General features: G+C 32.9%; 1 protein-coding gene across 8 annotated transcripts in view; it reads left to right on the plus strand.

The window, feature by feature from the left end:
• The window catches only part of LOC105216122 (cadherin-99C), a 475,067-nt gene that overhangs the window by 382,645 nt on the left and 70,593 nt on the right, over positions 1–21,829 (plus strand). For 2 of the 8 annotated variants that reach the window (XM_054234432.1, XM_054234455.1), the window contains exon 3: positions 18,825–19,008. The exons of 5 other annotated variants lie outside the window; for them this stretch is intronic. The gene's annotated coding sequence lies outside the window, so the exon portion shown is untranslated. Of the gene's footprint in view, positions 1–18,313; positions 19,009–21,829 lie in introns of all 8 variants that reach the window. One more of the 8 variants, XM_011190440.3, reaches the window with a different exon arrangement.

Here is a 21,829-nt window from a genome sequence, read left to right on the forward strand (position 1 = left end):
AGAATTACAAGAAATTATTCAAAAGTGAAATTTTCACTATTTTTTCTTGTTTTTGTATGTTCTCATTTGCTTTTTCACTCACTTTCAGCTTTCGAAGATTTCTGGTTTTCACGTTCAACACCGCCTCACGCTGTCTGGCGGTTGTTGTGACGGTCGGTCGGTCAGTCATTGTGAGGCAAAAGCGACCACTCAAAATTCATTGTTTATCATTACCGTTGATCTCTTTCATAACTGCATATGACCATGCGCACATCATGTGTGAATATGTTTTTGTGGTTGTGTGCACTTGAAGGGGAACTTGTTGAACGTGACTTTGTGCAACAGTTTCTCCGCTTCTGGATGACTTGTGTTTGTTATTTTTATTTTGTGCCACACATCAAGTGTTTTATTTGTTTTATTTTGGTTTTCAAAAGCTGAAAAATTAAAGAGAACATATAAAAAATGTTAAAAAACAGTTTGAAAATTCAATTAAAATTTATTTTTAAAATATATGTATTTAATATCAAACAGTAGAAATTAAATTTTTTTCAACTCATTGCATTGAATATTAAGCTGAAATGATTATTTGCTGTATATAAGAGTTAATGAATATAATTATAATTTTACTAAAATCTGCAAAAACGATTTTCTCAAAATTTTTTAATAGACATATTTCATTCATTTAACATCCCTATCCCTTCAACCAAACTAGCACAAGTTCGCGTCTTAAGTCTTTTGTCTATTCTCAACTTCGCGTGACTCATCTCAATAATGTATTGCCGTTCCCAGAATGAAGACAATTTATTTTTCAAATTATATTAATTTTATCTTGATTGTCGAACAAAATTTGTTTTAGGATTTAATTTATGACCGAACCAGCTGGTGATTACCTATTCTCGACAGCTCCACGCTTATACCGTATTTGGTTTGTTCAGCGACAGTACATTAGAAATGTATATTACCCTCTATATAAACAAGTATAAAATTAAAAAGTTGATTCTTTATATCAGCTGTTCTGGTGATTCTGTTTTTCGCAGAATTTCTCAAAAACAAAGTATTGTAATTAAGCTTGCAAGAGCGCGGCAATCAATTTTATACAGTCAAACGGGTATCTGCGATGTTCAATAGCTGTCTAATGCATCATTAAGAAGAAGCTTAGATAAACTTGTAATATTGATTAAAGCGCTTGTATACTGCATTTATTGAATTTCCGCATTCAAGGTTAAAAATTGTAATAAATTAATTAAATAAGTGTATACAAAGCTACTTGAATGTTGTTAAATGTATTCAATTGTAAAAGATGTGTTAAATAACGATGATTAAAGACCGTACAAACAGCCCTTATATCAGGACTCGTTATTACTACGACTCAGATTAATTTAAAATACATTTCTCACTAAAAATTGTTCTTATATAAAATGTATTTTAAAACGATATATAAAAACATTTTCAAACAGTTGGAACAGTGTTAAAATATATGGCAACCCTGTTCAAAAATACTTTCTGCTTCTAGCATACTTCAACCTAAAATAGTTAACCTAAAAAATACAATTTTTAATCACTAGAAAATAATTATATAGCCCAAACTATTTTTTTTAGTTGTGCAACAAAAGCAAAATATATCTAAAACTAAAGCCGGTTGTCCAGCTATGCATACATTTGCAACAGTTTATTATCACTTCTATTCTAATTAGTTAGATTTTCCTAAACATTTGCTCCTCGTTAACTGCGGCAATAATAATAAATACTTGACAAAACAATGGCAACTCGCGGCTGTTGGAAAAACGTGGAAACCGCTTAATTGTGGGAAATGCTGAAGCAGTTAACCACACAACCGGCAGGAACCAGAACTACACACAAATCGCTGAGCTGTGACACACAAACGTGCACATCAAATACATTCACATTTTTATATGTGCCTGAACGCCTAGAAGTATGTATGTATGTTCGTAGTTTATGTGGCTCAGCGCCGAGCTTGCTTGATTTGTTCTTTTTTTTTTTATTTATGTCCGCCGGTCGGCGTTCTAGTCATTGACCGCGACTAAAATACTAATAAACATTTATTCACACACGGACACAGGCACATTTCACATTGATGTAATTACTAAATTACAAATATAATTATGTTTATTTGCTTGCTTTTGGTTGTTTATATTGTACTCTATTTTATTGACTGCTATTAGCGTCTAAAGCAGCTAGCGCCAGCTTTTTTTTTTTGTTATTTTTCACGGTTAGTGATTTTTTTCACACAATCCTCGATTGTTTCGTGTGTCGGAGCTAAACTGTTAATTGGCTTACTGTAAATTGGCTATAATCAACGTATCAGATATGTGAAAGTTAAAGTATATGTTATTATAGCTTTTGAAGAAAATGTTCGATTTTTTGATGCATTTTTTTTTTTCAAAAAAAAAACTTTATTTCCTTAATTCGACAAACTAGCAACTGTCACTTTTACGCATCTAATATTCTAACGATTTTCCTTTGCTCCCCAAATATCTGTTCCGCTCACCAACAACAAATATCTGCAATATTGTACTATAATCAATCACATATATAAATAAGTTAGCTTTTTTTGCATGTACAACATTTAACTAGAACACTTCGTGTCCACGACAAGTGACCAATGCGTCGTGACTTTTCCTGCTGTGCTAATTCCTCAGTTGTCACCATTGCAATTGCAAGCTTTTCTAAGTCAAAGTTATTAATAAAATCCAAGAATTGGACAAGCATAGATCTTTATCAATAGTTTTTTTGCTGATTTATAGAATTTTCCGCGGCTTTACCTTATTTAATTGTTGTATGCACCCACGCAAAGTATATTAGAATCGAAAAGCGTAAAGTATATAGAATCGATAAGCGACGCAAATGAAACAGATTTTCGTAAATTATAAAATATTTTAGTAAGTGGTGTTCTTAAAAGATTAGCAGGTAACTTTATTACGGAAAAAATATAATTTACTTCGGTTCAAATATTCTTATGATTTTTTAAATCAAACTTTGTTTAATTGTTCTTCTTTAGGCTCACCAAATAACATCCTAAATGTGAGCAATATTTTTAAATATATTAAATCCTTAGTCAGCAGAAAGTATTGCCTACATTTCAACTCATAATACCATTATTTAAAATGCTGTCTGCACTCAAAATGTCAATGCAAGTTGCATGGTTGAACTTTTAATAAAATAAACCAAATGCCTCACTCAGTACTTCTTTTATATGCCGCCGGTGCTAGCCCAAACCACCAATCGCTGCATTTTTATACCATGGTGCCTGCGGTGAACTTAATGTTCGCTTTTTGTTTTTTCCACATGCTTCCTTTGTCTGTATGTGACGATCGCCTGCAACTATTCTGACCACTTTTAATTGACCTTAAAATATTTCAGCGCTTTGTGGTCACAAAAGGCAAGCCGAGTAAAATGCAAAATAGAAAAAAAATGGAGTCGGCGAAGGAAAATAGCTGCGAGGCAGACCGCCAGCGAACGTCGGCAAGTGACAGGTGAACAAGCTGTGCACGGCGCTGGGCCATGGCGTCACTTCGTGGTTGCGCATTTTTATGACTCTTTGCTTTGTGGCTGCCACATATATATTTTTCACTGCAAGTTGCAACTTGAATTTAGGTCGCACACACATTACAATATTTGTGTGTGAGTTGCTTTTTGCCAATTTTGGTAGTACCGCTTCGACAGTGTTGGTGCACTGAGTTCACAGTTATTTTTGTTGTAAATTTTCAGCGAATCGCGAGCGCAGGTTCTTACCTTTGACGATTCCGGCGTGTGGGAGCCGCAGTGGCATATGGTTGTAATCAACTAACAACCGGTATATGCATAAATGAGTATCTGTGTGTGTGAAACTGTAACGTATTAGCATAAATGTGTGCCTGCAGCTAAACGAATATAACTGTTTAATGGCCGCCTTGTCAATTGTTGTTGTTTGGCGGTTCGGCTGTCGTTCGCTGCCAGGAATTCATTTACATACCCGCTGCGCGCCGAATTGGGGTTAAATTCGATTTAATGCCACTTTAATGCAAAGGTTCAATTGCCGTAAAGCACATCGCGGCTGCTGAGTTGAGTGTGTGCAGCTGGCAACTCATTTGCAGAAAAGATAGGCTTGCTGTTATGCATATTCATTAAGGTGCAGGTATTCACCTACTCTTAGAGATGTACATTGACATTACTATAAAATGTAAGAATTAAGCGAAGTGCATGCATTTAATTACAGTAAAGTTTTTTCTATTTATTTTAAATATTTAATTTAAAGATATTTTTGATATATTTTGTTGCTCTTTGTTGTTCTTTCGAAACTTGTAACATGGAGATTACTTTTACGACCGTAATAAAATGCTGAAGAAATAAAATGTTTGTTTGTAATTTATTTTTTATCGAACATTTTCTGTCGCTTTAGACCTTTTTCTATCAAACAGTTGAGTTTTTAATAGGAATTTAATAGCAGCGGTGTCTCAGGGGGTCCCTCAATGTCATATACTTACGTATCGTGGGTATAAGACATTTCTAGTTACATAATTCATATGGAATATATGCATAGAGCAGAAATGTCGCAAGCTTCAAATAAAATGTAATTTACAACGACAATAAATAGAAAGAAAAGTCTTTAGAAACCGTTAGAATGTTTTAGATTACAAAAAAATGTGTCGCTTGACCTCTAGTTGTTTCAAGCCAATTACTAAAACTTTTCTTTGAAATTAAAGCAATCTACAGATCACATTTGATTTAATGATTCAAGATGTAAATCACTTGATCTTCTTACCCAATTTAACGAGGTGTTCTTGACTTTTAAATGAATGAAATAAAAAAATACAAATCATAAACTAATTGCAGATGTGGTATTAAAGAATAATGAATAGTTACTGAAGTTAACGGAACTCCGAAAATAGCCTGTATTAGAACAAACGTTAAAATTAAATTATTTTCCCACAACTTAAGCCACAAAGGAAAAACAAAAGTTTTTATGTAAAATCAGTTTTATTTGTGTTTTATTTACTTTAAATTTTATTATTTTTAATCATGACCTACATTCCACACTTAATTAATTTCACAAAAAAACAACAATAGTAACAAAAAAATTCTTAAATTAGCACATTTTCGCCAAAATTGCTGTTTAATGGTTTTCACCGCCTATTATGGCTACAATCTTATGTACTCTCACACATGTAAAAGTACATATTTATATATGTATCTCTATGTATGTACCCACAAGTGGCACAGTTAGCGGCGGCAAACAACCACTTACATTATAAGCAACTCATATTCTTGAAGTACGTGTCGGCGCACAAAACGAAAATGGGTCAGACATCACATTTGCTCAAAAGAAACCAAAAAATACAAAGAAACAACAATAGATAATAACAAATGGAAGCTGATGCAGCAAGTAATTTGGCGGCTGTGATGGCGCCGCCTCTCCCTAATTTTATCTGTGAATCTGCGGCGCAACCGAATTTCTTTGGCTGATTTCACTTACAGCTTCCACAGCAATAAGTTGTTGTAGAGACTTTCGTTTAAATATGGGAGAATATTAGAGATGGGTTATACATGTTTGTTGCGATACTGCATTCTTGATTAGGATTAATTTATTTATTTCTTCGAGATTCTTGAGTGGCTTTAGGCAGTTGTACATATTATGTTGAGTAAAAAATTACAAAATATGAGTTAAGATACCTTTCTTGATTTTGCCTCTGGCACAAAAGTAAATTAGGCCTTCCAGCTTATAATATCTGGTATTAATTTAATTAAACTACTCATATTAAAGATATTTTTCAAAAACATAAAAACTAATATTTTAATCATGACTTCCTCCGCTTCGTATTTCATCGAATACTTTCTCTCGGTGGCTTTAGTCTTCAACATTTTTTAATACTTTGTCTTTAATACCAATTACCAATCATATTCACAAAACTTAACTTGCATGTTCATCATTTTCCATGCCCAACTTGCAGCTAATTAGCTATTAAAAGGAAAAAATTCGAAAAAATTGGGAGTTCATTCACTTGGCTTGTGCGTGCTGTCTTAGTTGTTGGCTCCAATTTTCACTACTTAAATTGCCACATACATAATTCTCCAAAAAATCGAAACAACAACAGCAAAATTAATACATTTCAGCAATTGGTCAGCAGTTTCAGCTGCTGATTTTTCGATACTTCCCTCTATTTCGCCTTTATTTCCTCACTTCTTTCGTAATATATATAGCCAACTTTTTGCTTTCGTTCTTATTTACGTAAGCAGTTTTATAAGCAACGATTGAGTTGTTTCGGCGTTTAAGTTACTTACACAATCGAAATTCGACCGATTTCCAGAATTGTGGAGACTGATTCGGCATTTCCGCAGGTTTTTTTTAAATCGTTTTATTTTCTTTTAATGTTTTGTTATATATTTTTTATTTTATTTTTTTTTTTTAATTCCGTTGCGCTAAGCTTATTTATTGGTGTCCTAAAATGTTTTTTCTTGATGTAAAAAATTACCGTAGCGAATTGTCTTTGCTTTCTTTCATTTATTTTATTGCTATTACTTCATCATATTTTCATTTTATTTTGTGTTTTTATTCGCAATTAGGCAAGATGATAAATCTTTTCTATCAATCAGCGTTCGGTCATACATCTCCTAATATTCTCCGAGCTTAAATTAGTTGCGCCTGCCGCTATTGACTAATAATTATATGTATATATGGAAATGTATACTTGTATATATATGTATGTAAGTATGTAGATTATAGACTCACACTTATTCTGTAGACATTTTGAAAAAACATTTCAAGTTAAAAATGTTTCCAATTATTTGTTATTGCCATAGGAATGATGTCCGAAAATTAGCACGAGTTTATGTATTTCCTTTAACTTTTTATAGTATGTTATATGTTGTTGTATTTGTTTTCTGTTTTTGTGTTGTTTAGTAATTCTGTTAATTTTTAATTGTCTTGTTAACAAGATACGATCTCAACTAGCCGCACAATTTTAATGTTCGAAAATTCCACAGTTAATTACACATTTTTTTCACGCACATACAATCACGCAGAGTCATATATAAGTACATATGTAAGAATGGTTTCACCTAAAGAGTTAAAAATTAGCGGAAAAAGAATCAAACTTTGCATTTTCGAATATTGTAAAACATACTTCCCATATTAAAGGATCACCATATTTTATATAATTTCTCCAAGCATTCAATAAATTATCGAATATTTAGCATTTCGATAACATTTGTGTGATACTTGAAAGCCGCCTAACATTTTGTAAACGAAAATCTTCCCTATACTTCAACGATAAATAAATTTGCCGCTGCGCCCAACCCTTGAAAAATCTATAGGCTATAAAAATAGTAAAATAAAAACAAAAACCAAAAGCCTGCATTCTGCGAATTTTTGGCGCAGTACTTGTTGTTGTTGTTATTACTATCGGATGGCAGTCTAGAAAAAATTACTATCGGATGTCAGTATAGAAAAAGTTTATTTATTAAAACAACAACAATTATCCTAGACTACTCATGAAGTAAAATGTCAAATGGCGGCAGTAGCAGCACTTTTTACCCGCTGGTAACGTGCAAAAACAATGCGAAAACCGCATAAAAATTTGGTAGTGTGTAAAAGAGGTGCGGCATCGGCTTGGGTGAGAATCTCTTCGCACAGACACACATATTTATATTTATTTGTTTTTGCTATGTAAAGTACTGCAAGAGATTTTTTCGATACATTTTTTTGCAACAACTTTTTATATTTTTTCTTAATTTTTTTTTTTTTATTTTTCCAATTTAATTTTTTACATTTGTATATATTTTTGTTAATCCCTACATTCACAAGCACATCTTCCTTATTGCTCATAATGACTGCTCATAAATTTTGACATTTATTTATTTGCGCTTGCTGGCCTCTCCTCTTTCAGCATTTCCTTTTTATACGCTTCTTTCTAATTTTCGGCAGTTTTTTTCGTTGCACCAAGTGAGAGTTGTCCAACTGAGTAGTCATTGACTAGATTTTGCGGTTGCTGTGCACCCAACGGCAGATGCGCCACACCGCCAGCCATGGACAAACCAAATAAATGGCCAAGTAAGAGGCAATATAAGGCTGCCAGACTACAGAAAAAAGTAACAAAAACAAAAAAAATAGTTATTTGGCAAGAGGATGCTATAAAAAACCCGTAAAGCGAAAGGTTATGAACTTTGTGGAAAAAAGCGTGGCAAACGTTAAAAATACAAATGTACTCATATAATACAAGGAAAGGTGCTTTTTCTATACGTATATGTGTGGAATGCGACAGGACGCTGTGTGTAAGCTATTCTTCTTGCTATTTTAACAGTTGATTACTAAAAAAGAGTGAGTCCATATACTAAAATAGCAAAAATCGGAGGTTAGGGCGCACAAATCAATGCAAATGTAAATAAAAATTCAGGAAATAGTAGACAAAATTGTCGATAAAAATTTACGAGCATTTAAAACATTTTCGAAATGTCTAATGAAAATTTTCTTCGAATAATTTGTTATTGCATTTAAGCCATAAAAACTATATAAAAAAGAATAAATTAAAATAAAATAAAAAAAATATGAAAAAAAATAAATTAAATTAAATTAAGACATAAAAAATCATGCTTTTTGTGCGCTGATTGAAACATAAAAACCACTCAACGCACGTCTACAACGAAAGCAAAAAAAAAAAGCACATGCACACAAACAAAAGACTTGTTACACAAACCTGACAATTAAGCTGACGATTCGGCGACAATTTCAATAAACTACACGTCCTTTATGCACCTATTGTGGCAACAATGTGTATGCAAAGCTGTTGCGAGTTGTCAATCGTAATTGTTTGGCGAAGCGCAATGGTCAGCGAGGCTTGTGCATACAGAAACACACAAGCAAATGCACAAGCAAGTCTGTCACTGTTCCACAATGCACGTTACACGTTACGGCGCTCATTCGGTTATAGTGGAGAGTGTTGCTTGCAGTGAAATTTGTTTTTTGTTTAAAACTTTTTTGTTCCCACCTTTTAGATTTACTTATTTGATAATACTCTCGCAACATGTTGCACAGAGATTATAACAGTTTTGTCCACATAAAGGTTGCTTATGTCACCTAAAACTTAACAGATTTATCGTAAATTATCAGTAAATATCTTAGATATTTGATCGAATTTCAGAGGGAATCGTTTTCTTCCAAAAAAGACATAATCAATACTTGGTCTATTCCCTATATGTGTGATATATGGATTTTCAAACTTCCGGTTGACTTTATGCCGCATATATTGATTAATATGTAGTCGCCACAATCTTATATTATTTTGAAAACCACTTTATTTACAAACTGAATTTTTCTACACAAGACACTTTTGTTTGTTGAGATTACAAATTAATAATAATAATAAAATATTTTACATTTTCAAAATTTCGAGCGTCTAAATTTTGCTAATTTAAACGTATTTAATCCATATGAACGTATACTAATGGATTGCTTCAAAAGTTTCTTTGTAATTGTTCAACTTGCTGCAATAGCTAGAATAAGTGTTTGTGAAGAGATATCAGACCGTTGCAAAATACTACAAACAACGGAAATGAAACGTATCTGCATTGGCAAATATCCCATGGAAATATCTTATAGATATAGAGATGCACTAATGGATATCGGCGCAAAATATGCTATATTTCAGTTCATCGACAGAAGTGGCAGCCATTATTACATTGCACATTTTTCTAGTCCGTTGATGGGGTGTGTTAAGGCTAAGGCTATCAAACCACTAAAGTACAGCTGTACTACTGAAGATGACAAAACGGAAGAAATTGAAATTAGATCCGGGATTGTAATGTGCTTAACCGAGAATATGCACATGGCGGATGAACTGTTGACATTTTGTGGTAAAGAACAAATGAATCCATCAGAATTTGTCGTTTTGCAGTACACCATTGGTCCAAACTCATTGACTGCAAGTAGCACAAATGCTGTTATGTTTCGAATGCTCTCGTATCTCTTAGTAGCAACAATACTATTTTTAGTAGAATAATCACAATTTTTTATACTTTGATTTGGTCAACAAATAAATATTTAAGGAACTTACTTGAACTGTTTAAATATACGCCATATGAAAATTAAATTTGTTGGTGTTATCATCGGAGACTATCAAAGAATGCCGCTGCAGCGAGAAGCAAAAAAAGTAAAAAATAAAAATATTTATAAAATTGTTTGACAAATGAGGCCTTATTTATAAAAATTTTGTCAATGAGACACAATTCCCCAAGCTTTGTGGATTTCTTTTAGATTTATTAGTGAAAGTCTCACTTTTTGTGAACATCAGCTCAGTGTTGAACTAAATTGTCATATATCGAACACGAAGACCTCAGTGCCTGTGACTAACTTGTTGTCGTAAATATCATTATCTCTTTCATATGTACTAAGCAAATTCAGAGTAAATTTCTTACTTATAACAATGGTCTTATGCACCTAAAATTGGTAAAATCGCTTAATTTCTTCCTTTAGCTCCCATATATCTAATATTAGATTTTTCAAATATCCGGTGGGATTTATACCGTATATATCAGTTAATATGTGAGATATTTTAGCAAAATTAAGTGAATATATAATCTTGAAAATATATTTAAATTAGTTAAATCTGTTTAAGAATTATCACGGCTGCAATATACTATATAGAATGATTTTTTTCAATCCAGTTAACTTTATAAAATTGCATAAATAAACTACGAGAGTATAAAATGTTCTGATGCACCCGAACTCAGGCCTTCCTTACTAGCTTCATTTTATTTTATTTCATTTATTGTTGTTGTATTTTTTTTTCTTGGTGAATTTTCTGTTTGTATTATTTGTTGCTGCCTCTTTATGGCATAATCGACAAGCGCCTGCCGCAAAAGCCTAAAATATTCACCAATTAAAATGCAACTGAGGCGGTGGCACTCTGTAAGCGGTGACAAAAGGCAAAAGAGACAGAAAACAAAAACAATACGACTATAGTAAAATCAAATAAAATTGTGAAAAAAGTCTCGCTAGTGTTGCTGCAATGAATAACAATATGTTGCAGGCTCACGTTCATACATATATATTTACATACAAATAAAGCTCTGGCGTGTGGCCAGGCAACACCAGTTGTGAGGCGTGTGCATTTACAGACAAATACAAACTGTATATTGACATATATTTGTGCATAAATTTATAGTCTTCCATATTTTTATAGCAAATAAATTTGATTGCTTTTCTACTTACATAGTATTGTGTGCATGTAAGTGGTAGAACGGTTTCTTTGGACTTTGTGCGTTCTTATGTAAGTACTTTTGTTCGTATGCAGCTTTTACATAAATATTTTTTGTGCCTCAACTTGAAACATATGTCAACCCTCCGCAGCATAACCTAAAAATCCAATACATTCATATTTAATAACATAATCATTTCAAAATAAATCGTTTCTGCAATACACGTGCCTTGCAACAAGTTCCAACAAATCATCTACAACAGTCACCACCAAACATTCTACAAACTCACACTGCCAACGAGACAAGTTACGACAGCGTTTGCCACTTAATACTCGCTTGCGGAATTGATATGTTGACTAATTACGTAGCGAGTGCTCACTTGCAGCCATTCACATGTCAGCAACAAACATTATAAATATGAGCTCAGCGAAGTGCAATTTTAGTAGGTGTGTCCCTTAAATCGCAGCGACTAACCGCCGACAGCGCGATAGAATTACATTTACGCACTTGCTAAGCCACAAGTTGCTAGCAGTTAGATGCAAAGTGCGCGCTTGGCTTACGTAAGCACGACCACAGATGTGGTGCTGCTGCTGTTGGCTTCTAATAACACACAGTGAGCTCATGTGAGCATTGGCGGCAATAATGCATTTGTAACCTCAAGTCAAACAGTTGCGTTAACATTTCGCTTTAACTAACTCAATGTGTTGTTGTCATTTAATAGTTGCTTTGTGTTGTTGTTTTTTTTTGGCTCTTCGAGCTAATTTTAATGTCTTGTAATTTATAATCACCGTTTATCGTTGGCACACTTCATTGTAGAACAGCACGCACGACCCAAACATACACACACACACTTCCATAGATACATGCATCCATGCTGTCCTAGTATGTTACCGTTTCCCAGTAATCACACAATGTGCCACACTTACTTTTTCTGTCTCTCTGTTGCCAAAGGGCGATTACATTTTGTCAACGTTCGTGCGACAGTGCTCCGCTTTGGCCGCACGGGAGTCTACTTAACGACAGTTTAGCTGGCAATGATGAATCACGCAGCGCAGTGAAATATTGTCGCTTCAGGGTAATAGCGTCGGCACGCAGACTTATCCAGTTTTTTTATCAAAGCCGATGTCGTTAAAAGAGTTTGTCGCTGGAGGGGTGCATTTCACTTTTTCTAAGATTTTGAGAAAAAACTAGTAGCTTATAATAAATAGTTTATTTATTTTTTTGAACAATGAAATATGATTATGTTCTTGCAGATGTAGCTGAAGTGAAAACAATAGAATATATATACTAAATGAAAGTAATGGCGAAAGATCAGTATAAGACTATTTATTTAAAAATTATAAAATAAATAATATATGGCTAAATCACAACAAAAAAATGGATCAAATGACGTTCGAGTCCAGGAAATATGACTCTAAGAAAGTGCAGATATTTATAACATTTTTTAAAATTCCTAAAGCCATCGACGAACTAAATGAAATAAATAAATGGATAAAGAAGTCCAATTATAACATTAACTACTCTATATATACAAATTTTTCGAAAAATTAAGGCGAATGATCGGTTTTTTTTAAGAATTAGACCTATTTTCTTACAACATGAAGACATTACCCGAGAATTTATATTTACATTACATCACCCATATACGAGAATATTTTCACATTACCAACTACAAAAACTCTCATTCAAACACATAAATACAAGATTGTCTGTCACGTGGCTGCATTCCATTTTCGGAATTTAAACAGCAATTACACATTAAACAGATGTTTAATGCTTAAAGCTTGACATTTCAGGGTCTTTCTGCACATCTCTAGGCATCCACTAAAAAAATAAAAATGCATGCTTGACAGACTGTAGAGAGACATATTATATTCATACTAGTTACATATGACAAAAATAAATAGTTGAAACTGTTTGTAGTATTTATGCTCACAGAGATACTTAACTGTGAAGTTAGTGAAAGTGAGGTTAAATAAATCGGAAGAAATTTTATTGATATGAATTATGTCGGAGAATAAAATTATGCCAGTCAGAGAAAATTATCACAACTCCGTTATTAATTAATTTATTTTTGATGATTTTAGTCGATTTATTTTGTTCTCAATTCAGTCCGTTAAAATATATATTGAACCGTTTTTTAGTCCTCATAAGGTATACTTTTAAGCTCCCTTAAAGTGTCTAAGCGTTTTGAATCCCTCTCTGGGACAATTTCTTATTTAAGAGATGCCTCTAAAGTTTTAAAAAGTGTAGCATTTGTAGATATGACAACTCAAAAAATATTATTATTAATATCACGACGTAATTAGCAAGAAATATTTCTTGAAACTGTGTGTTTTGACTTCGTGCTTTGAACCACTAATTACCAGAAAACATATTTTGTTGCAACCAAAGATAAGTGAGTTATTCCTTAAAGTCTTAATTCCCTAGACTTCTGAGAATGCATATTAACACGTCCTGAAGAATAGCATTACACAGTGGAATGAAAAATAAATATTTAAGCCATGGTTATTAGAGAGGTACAACGAACGGTAAACAATGCCAAAATCTGTAACTGTTTACACGCTGCACAGTTACGTGACTTCAACTAAATGTAAGTGATTACGTGCTAATATTTCGGGAGAAAAAATTCTTCTCGTTTGGTATATAGTGTGACTTCACAACCTAAAACCCAGAAATACAACTACGCTCACTAAATTCATATCTACTCTCCAAAGATGCGCCCATTTCCCTTTCTCATCGCTTTACGTAGAAGTCAGCAAATCACACTTAATACACGCCGATATTTTGATTGCTGAAGCACCAAGAACGACATCTCCAATTATAAACTAAGAAGTTCAGTGGCTCTTTTCTGTTACGCATGAGATTTCTTATTTGATTTTTATTATCAAGTCTTGTTCTGGATTTCTGCTGACGAAAAGAGCAACTTGGCACACCTCAATCGCTTTAAGCAGCTAAGTGCCACAGACGCTCAAGTGCAATACCAACGTTAGAAGCTGCTTAGGTGCCACAACAACAACAGCAGCACGACAACAAACAGCGTGTAAATATTTACACTTTTCGACGAGCCTGTTTGTTGTTGTGTGGCCGAACATGAATCTTATAAGCATATGAGCATGACTTATACACTGCTTAGCTTTATGAGCCTTACTTTGCTGCATATTCACGTGTGTTGGTGTTTGTGAGCTCTTTAAGGCAAATAATTGTTTTGTATACAAATATTTACCTTTATGTTAACGTCAAAGCGGCGAGCAGACAGTTAACGTTTATTTATCCAAACTACACGTCTAACCTGATTTTTTTCTTCTATAGAGTAGACACAAATATTTTTTAGATGTTTTTCTATTTATAAAACTCACTTGTAGTTTATTAAATAACAATCAGCATATTCATAAGCATCTATATAATATTTTTGAAGCAGAATTTTCCACTTAACGCTTTAAGCAGATTATCTTTCTCTTTTTCAGATTTGTTTCTATTCACTTTTTTGAATATTTATGCTCGATAACCATATTCATGTATATGTAGCTATTTATTATTATTTTGCTTTTTTTTCATTCATTAATTTTTTTTCAGTCATTAATGCGTATCCAATTTGAATATCAATGAAGTATCGAATTTTATGTCAATGAATAATGTGATTGTGTATCATCAGCCTTCGTCACAAACGTCTTCGACATCAAGTGTTCAATGCCAATATGTCGATTATGCATAGCACAAGTATCATTCCGTCAATCTCACAAATGTCAACCCAAAATATCCCTAGCTTTCTCAAAGCAATACCACAGCCTCATCAGAAAACCTTTCGCTCCATCAAGATCCTCATTGCACCGCTGCCAATTTTAGCAATATAAAACCAAATCACTCACTTTCACCCGACGGTAATGCGAAAGCAAAACGTGTAAAACAATCAACTAAAATCCTGCTTTCATATCCAGTTTTGAAATTGCACTTTCTTCTCAAACACACAAGCAATACTAACAAACACACATAGCTTATGTTGCAGCATCCGCATGCAACATGAAAAATGAAACCAGTTGAGAGACTGACATATGCAGACAACGCAAAAAACACAGATTTAAAGTTCAACGACTGCAACAACTATTTATTTTTATTGCTTTCATTGTTGCTTGTTTTTCGCAATTTTAAGCGTCAAGTTCAAGCAAATGATTGAACAAGGTATAGATAAGACGATATTTGTATTGATATTCCATTATTTTTTATTAAATATTTTCTCTATACTGCCTGGTTAAGAGTGAGATGAACCTTAAGAGTAAGAGCCTCATATTTACAATTATAATATTGTCTGTCTTATTTTCATTAATTTTGTTTTGTTTTTAGTAATCAAGACATAATTTTACTTCAGAATCCTAAATGTAGGCAACTTGTTTTTATGAAAAATATGTCGTTGCCTACATTTAGGAGCATTGTTTAAATTTAGTTGGGCACACACCCCAATGACTAATTATACTGAGTCAGCCATATACCCAAGTACATATATATATAGCAGTAATAAAATTTATAATTTTAAAGTTTAACTTTATTTATCTTTGTTTATTAATGTTTGCTTTTTTTGGAAGGTTTTTCGTCATCCCTACCCTCTTAATAATTTAAAAAAATTTAATAAATTCTTGTAAATTTCTTACTACTATATATATCATTAAAAAAATTCCACTCAAGATTAAGGAAATTGAGAACACTTACATGAAATTTATTTATTCTGTTTTTATGTGAACGAAAACCACATGTCATTGAACATAATCCGTCCACTTTAAGAGCTAGAAAAATATGCTCAGAGTAGTATCATTGCTTATTTAAATTCAAAACTTAAAGCAAAGTGATCATAAATTCAATAAATTTATGAGACGAAGCGGTATAAAGCTATTACAACTATGTTAAGAAACCTAAGTTAAGAAGTTTTTTATTTATTGTCGAGGTCAAGAACTCAACTGAGAAAGATATGAAGCTCAGTTTAGCGATAGATATCGATGCACACATGTATCTGCAAATGCAATTTAAATTCTTATTACGCACATAAATATTAGGCTGAGTTTACACTAAACCACAAAGAATAGTACTCAGTAGTATATATTCCACCACAAAAATGCCATTTATATTTGCGAAATAATTTCAATTTAATTTATTGACAGTTGCTTTGCATACAATTCCATTGTCACTTGTAAGTCATGGCCAAAAATGGTGTGGCAAGCAAATGTGTCAAAAGCGGTGCAGTTGCAGGCATATACACAAAAACAACAACAACAACATTGAATGCAGTGATATTTGGCTCGCGCAGCATTTATCACTTCGCGAGCACAGATCCTTATAAAGCGCGAAATGGGTTGGCTTCACTTCACTTGCCGATGATCGCATTGTTTATCAAGATGAAATCAAAAACACAAGCACATACACACAATAATGTTGTTCTGATGTTGGCGGAGCATATCACTTGGGTAGGTCCCGTTCTGATTTCACTGATTCGATGGTAGCGAGGCAAACTCTAACCGAACTGAATTTGAGGGGTTTGGGGTAAATGGTGACATTATTAATGCCACGCATAGATATGCGCGACTGTCAGTGGCGGCGCTACAAGCCGCTGAATCTCAGACACATACACTCAAGCAGATATTTATGCTAATTCAAGCGCGTCCCGTATGAGAAATGTTCGGCTGCCACGTCGGCGCATCATAAAGCGACAAAACAGAAGAAAAAACAATAACTGAGCAACGACAACAACGATGAAACAGCAAGAAATGTAAAGTAATCTGAAAATAAAATAAAATTATCCAACACTTTGTGAGGTGCCGTGGCCCATTGCATGCAAATTATGCTTTGATGCGCATGCGCAATCGCAGCGCGTCAACATGTGTGCGTTAAATGTAAATTGATTCAATTTTGATGTGGCTTTTGTGTAGCCAAGAGAAGCAAATCATTAATTTGAATGGCAATTTTGCCCCGAGTGTTGTGTTTTCGTCTTTCTCAGGCGACAAATGATTACTGGCTGATGTCCAGTGAATTAATATCGGTCAACTTTTCTTCCCATTTTGATTTTCTTTGTTTTGATTTTGGTTTTTGTTTTATTTTATTGCGATATGCCAATGTGCGTAATCAGTTGATGTTGCGCAGTTGAATGCTTCAGTTAACATAGAAATAAAAAAAAAAAATATTTCGAAAATTATTGCATAAACTTTTTAAGTTCTTGCCATAATAATTATAAATAAAAGTAAAATACAATTAATCTTCCCATACATCATTAAAATAATACTATTTTATAATTATTAATAACAAAATGTTCTGATTAAACTGCATTACGAAATAAAAAGCTCTCTGGAATACGAGTCGACTCAGCAAATTAGCTTCTCATTTACCATGCATTCCGCTGTCAGTGCAGTTGATTGCTTACATTAATATATTTTTTGTATATTTTGCCGCACACGCTCATAAAATAGCATTCATATGCCTTTATAATACAATAAAACGATTAAATTTCATTTATCTAAGCGCATAAACATTAACAACAACAATGCAAACAAAAAGTAGGAGGGTATGGACATTTGTAAAAAGATACAGCGATAGGAAATGCCAGCGGTTGTATATTGAAAGAGCATATGCTTGAGTGTAGATTAAAGTAAATGCTGGTATGCACATATGCGTAGAAATTAATGTGTTTCTTCTATGACGTTGTTTCTTCAGCATTATTAGCTTGAAATTCCACGCTCTTCGTATTACAACAAATCTGCATTAGCGTTAACGATTATGTGTGGGCTGTTACAACTATAAAAAACGAAAAAATAATAATTATTTTTTTATAAATACATAATAAGTCATAAAGCATCATATTTCCAGTTGTGTAAGTGTATGTGCATGAGATTTATGAATATACAAATAAATGTATAGCAGATCTATAGCTAAAATACGGTCATTAGCATAGTGATTTGAACTGAAATAAAAATTAGTGAAAGGATTTAAATGAGTATAGCTATGATAAATTATGAAAAATATTCATCATACAATTTTTTTTCTGATAAAATATGAAAGAAATTATCTATCTCCAACATATTGAATATAATAATGAAAAAAAAAATAAAAAATAAAATTAAAATCGATTATTAATAACTTTAAATGTATTTTCTTTTAATTTCAGATAAAAGATGTAATTCTACAATATAGCGCAACAAAAATTACAATCAAATCCATACGAAGAAAATGTGAAATTCCAAAACAAAACAAGTGATCTAAATAAATAATAAAACCAACCGGGGAATGCAAGTTAACCGCAATCGCATAAATTAGCAAAATAATCGTAAAATGAATTCGAATGTTGCACGGCGGATTTGTGTGTAATTTTGCAATTATCACTTTTCATTTCCACCTACAGAGTGCAGCGGGCGTCGGACAGAACGCGCTGCCATATCAGAAGTGAATTACCAATAAAAGGTAAAAATAATATTGCCACATATTATGAGTGACTGTGCACATACTAGTGTGTATAGTGGATTTTGTGATTGCTGATTGCAGCGCCAAAAAACCGAATTCGAACGCAAGAAATCGCCAATAATTCGCTCACTCGAGGCGAATAAAGCGTCATCAGCAGCGCTCGAGTGCACCGCAAGTTAACCTACAACAAAAATCAACACAATACAAACTAGAACTAGCTTTGCTGTTGTTGTTGTGTTGTTCTCCGCTATCACCATACACGCATTTCTTACCATATTTGGTCTTTCGACGGAGATTATCTCGCACACATTCTGTTGTATCGCATCGCCACAGTTTTGTTGATTGTATGGCATTACAATTTTAAATCAACTACACTTTTTCTTTTTTTTTCGTTCTCAAAAGGTGAGTAACTACAATTGTTTTGGTACGCAACGCATTATTATTGTGCTTTTATGTTAACTGCAGTGTTTTTTCGTCTTCTTACTTACATTACATACGGGTATATGCTAAAACTTACATGAAAGTGTTGTAAAGTGGCAAAATTATAGTGATTTTCGTTGAGGTATTCGCTTTAAGTGCTAAAGTGGACATATCTTCAATGCAGATAGCAGTCCAAAATTCGTGAAATATTTATTGTAATCGTAGATCTAATTTAAAATTGGTTGAATTATTCTCACATATAAGATTTGCTATAAGTGGATTTGGAAAATAAAATGCTCAAGTGTTTTCATTCTAGTTGCAAAGAAATCCCACAATTTATATTTTTATTTTATAAAGAAAATCGCGCTTATTTTAAAAAGCTAATTTTATTTTAAATATATAACACTACTTTTTGTAAAATTCGTAAAATTTTGAAGTGTAATTTTAGGCATAGTACCACATTTCTAGATTTCTAGTCAATTGATATCAAATTTTCTTCAAAAAAGTGTAATCCTCTCAGCTATTCAGAATATATATGTATTTCAGTAGTCATTTGTTAGTTGATGACCTATCTAAATTTTTTTGTTTCTCCCTGCACAAATATAATATGAAATAGACTCTATCATATGCTCAATGACATAACAAAACCACAAAAGTTCGTGCTGATATCAGATGAGTTTTTCTCCATCCTTCTCTCTCAATTTTTCTCTCACTGTGTCCGTCTCCTATAATTTTTCCTGATAATGCTAATATTATTCTATCGATGAGTTACCATTAATAGAAATGTTAAATATTTAAAATCCTTAAACATAACCTCAATGCTTTTTTATAACAAACACTAATATCAAATGTGTTTATAATTTAAAATAACTACAATAACTCCAAAAAATTATTAATTAAAAAATTACAGAATTGATTTTTCCAACATTTTATTGACACTAAGCCCCAAATATCCTTGAAATTTTAATTAGTAAACCACTAAATCTAAGTCAGCCGCATTTGATTGTGCGCATTTTGTATGGCAATACAAATTTCATCTGCATAAGCCCACTCGAAAAGCGCATAAAAACAACACAAATCAACGCTCGTTTGCCTCGAACTTCCTATGTGGGAGTGTATTTTGTCGTTATTATAGCTGATTGTTGTTGTACATTTGCAACATGATTTGTTTTTGTTGTTGGTGGTGGAAACACGAACTTGACATTTTTAACCAAAACTAGCCATTGTCATGGTTCACTAATTGCTACAGCGGATGCATGCGAACAAAAGTGCAGTCACATGCATGCCAAAGAGATGCCCACAAAAAGCAGACAACAAGTGCATAAGCGAGGGGAGATGTTGATATTCATTCATGTATGTGTGTGGGCGCTGCGCTATAAATCACCATCAGCATGTAGGTTGCTGCTGTTGCACTCAATTCAAGTTGGCGAAACTAAAACCATTATTTTAATCAGGAAAAGCACAACAATACGAAGAGACGCATATGCACAAGTGCTTGCATAAAGATATACATATGTATGTGAGTCTGTGCATTGAAAAAGTTACATCGAAATTGTGCAGTAAATACACGTTTGCGCTCGCTACTGTTGCTGCCGTTTGTTTTCATTTTTTATTTATTTTATTTTCTTTATTCTATTTGTGTGCCATAATATTCACTTCGCTCCTGTTTGTCGACTCATCAGACCGACCGTGAATTGTTGGTCTTTCAAGCCCACTGCTTGTTGCAGCAACATTGATCAGCATTAAATGTTATCTAGATTTTCATGATCAATATCAATGCTTATTGCTTGTTTAGTATGAGATTTTTTTTCTTTCGAAATTTTCCTTTCTTTATAAAACAGTCTTATATTTAAAGTGTTATAAGTTGAAAATGCTCATTTTTGAGAATTCACTTGCACTAATGCATTGCAAGTGAAATTTTATTTGATAAAATGACATTTTTTTGCAATATTGGTATCCACATGAAGACATTTAAGAGAGCTTAACAATTGAAGGATCTTTGATGGCGGTTATCAATAATCAATAAAATTGTAAGAAAAACAAATTGGTAGACTATATATGACAGTTAATCTTGAGGATGTGCTACCAGTTTAACTATATTAGGCAACGTTTGGAACTCGCATTAAATATACTACAACTAAAGATATAAAAGACAATTAATATTACTTTTTTTAATTCTTAATTAAAATAAAGCATTTTCTGAAAATTGATATTTTATGCAAATAATTCTATGTTTTTGCACTTCACTTTATTATTAGTCTTCACAGCAATTTCTTTTCGTAAAATAAACCGACCGCTGTCGACAACATTGAAAATTGACTTGCCCACAACTCACATCAGACTTTCGCCGTTAAATGCTGTAACTCCAACTAGTTTCGTAGCCGCTTTTTGAAGAGAGGAAATAAAATAATAAAAACGCTTGAAACAAAATGCATAAATTTCCCTTTATAACTACTTAGGACGCTTTAATTAGCGGTTGTAGAAAAATATGGGCAATAGTTAATGGATATTGACTAAAGGCACATCAACATACGAGTATATCTGTATCAGTATGCATATGTGCGACGTTTACTAGTTTAGTTGAGAGTTAATGAAATCGGTCAAGCGCATAATAACAGAGTTCCCGCTCCATTCGAAGCATTTAAAAGTGCATAAAGAGTTTAAAATGTCCAAAAAATAGAATACATATATTTTATTTATAATATTGTTATTATTTTTTATTCCATTTCACATTACTCCCACATTTTCTTTTTGCTTCCTTTTACTTTCCAAAACCCGCTGCTCATTTCAAAGCCTCTTTTTG

This window comes from Zeugodacus cucurbitae, chromosome 2 (genome assembly GCF_028554725.1).
Source record: "Zeugodacus cucurbitae isolate PBARC_wt_2022May chromosome 2, idZeuCucr1.2, whole genome shotgun sequence".
Lineage (NCBI taxonomy): Eukaryota > Metazoa > Arthropoda > Insecta > Diptera > Tephritidae > Zeugodacus > Zeugodacus cucurbitae.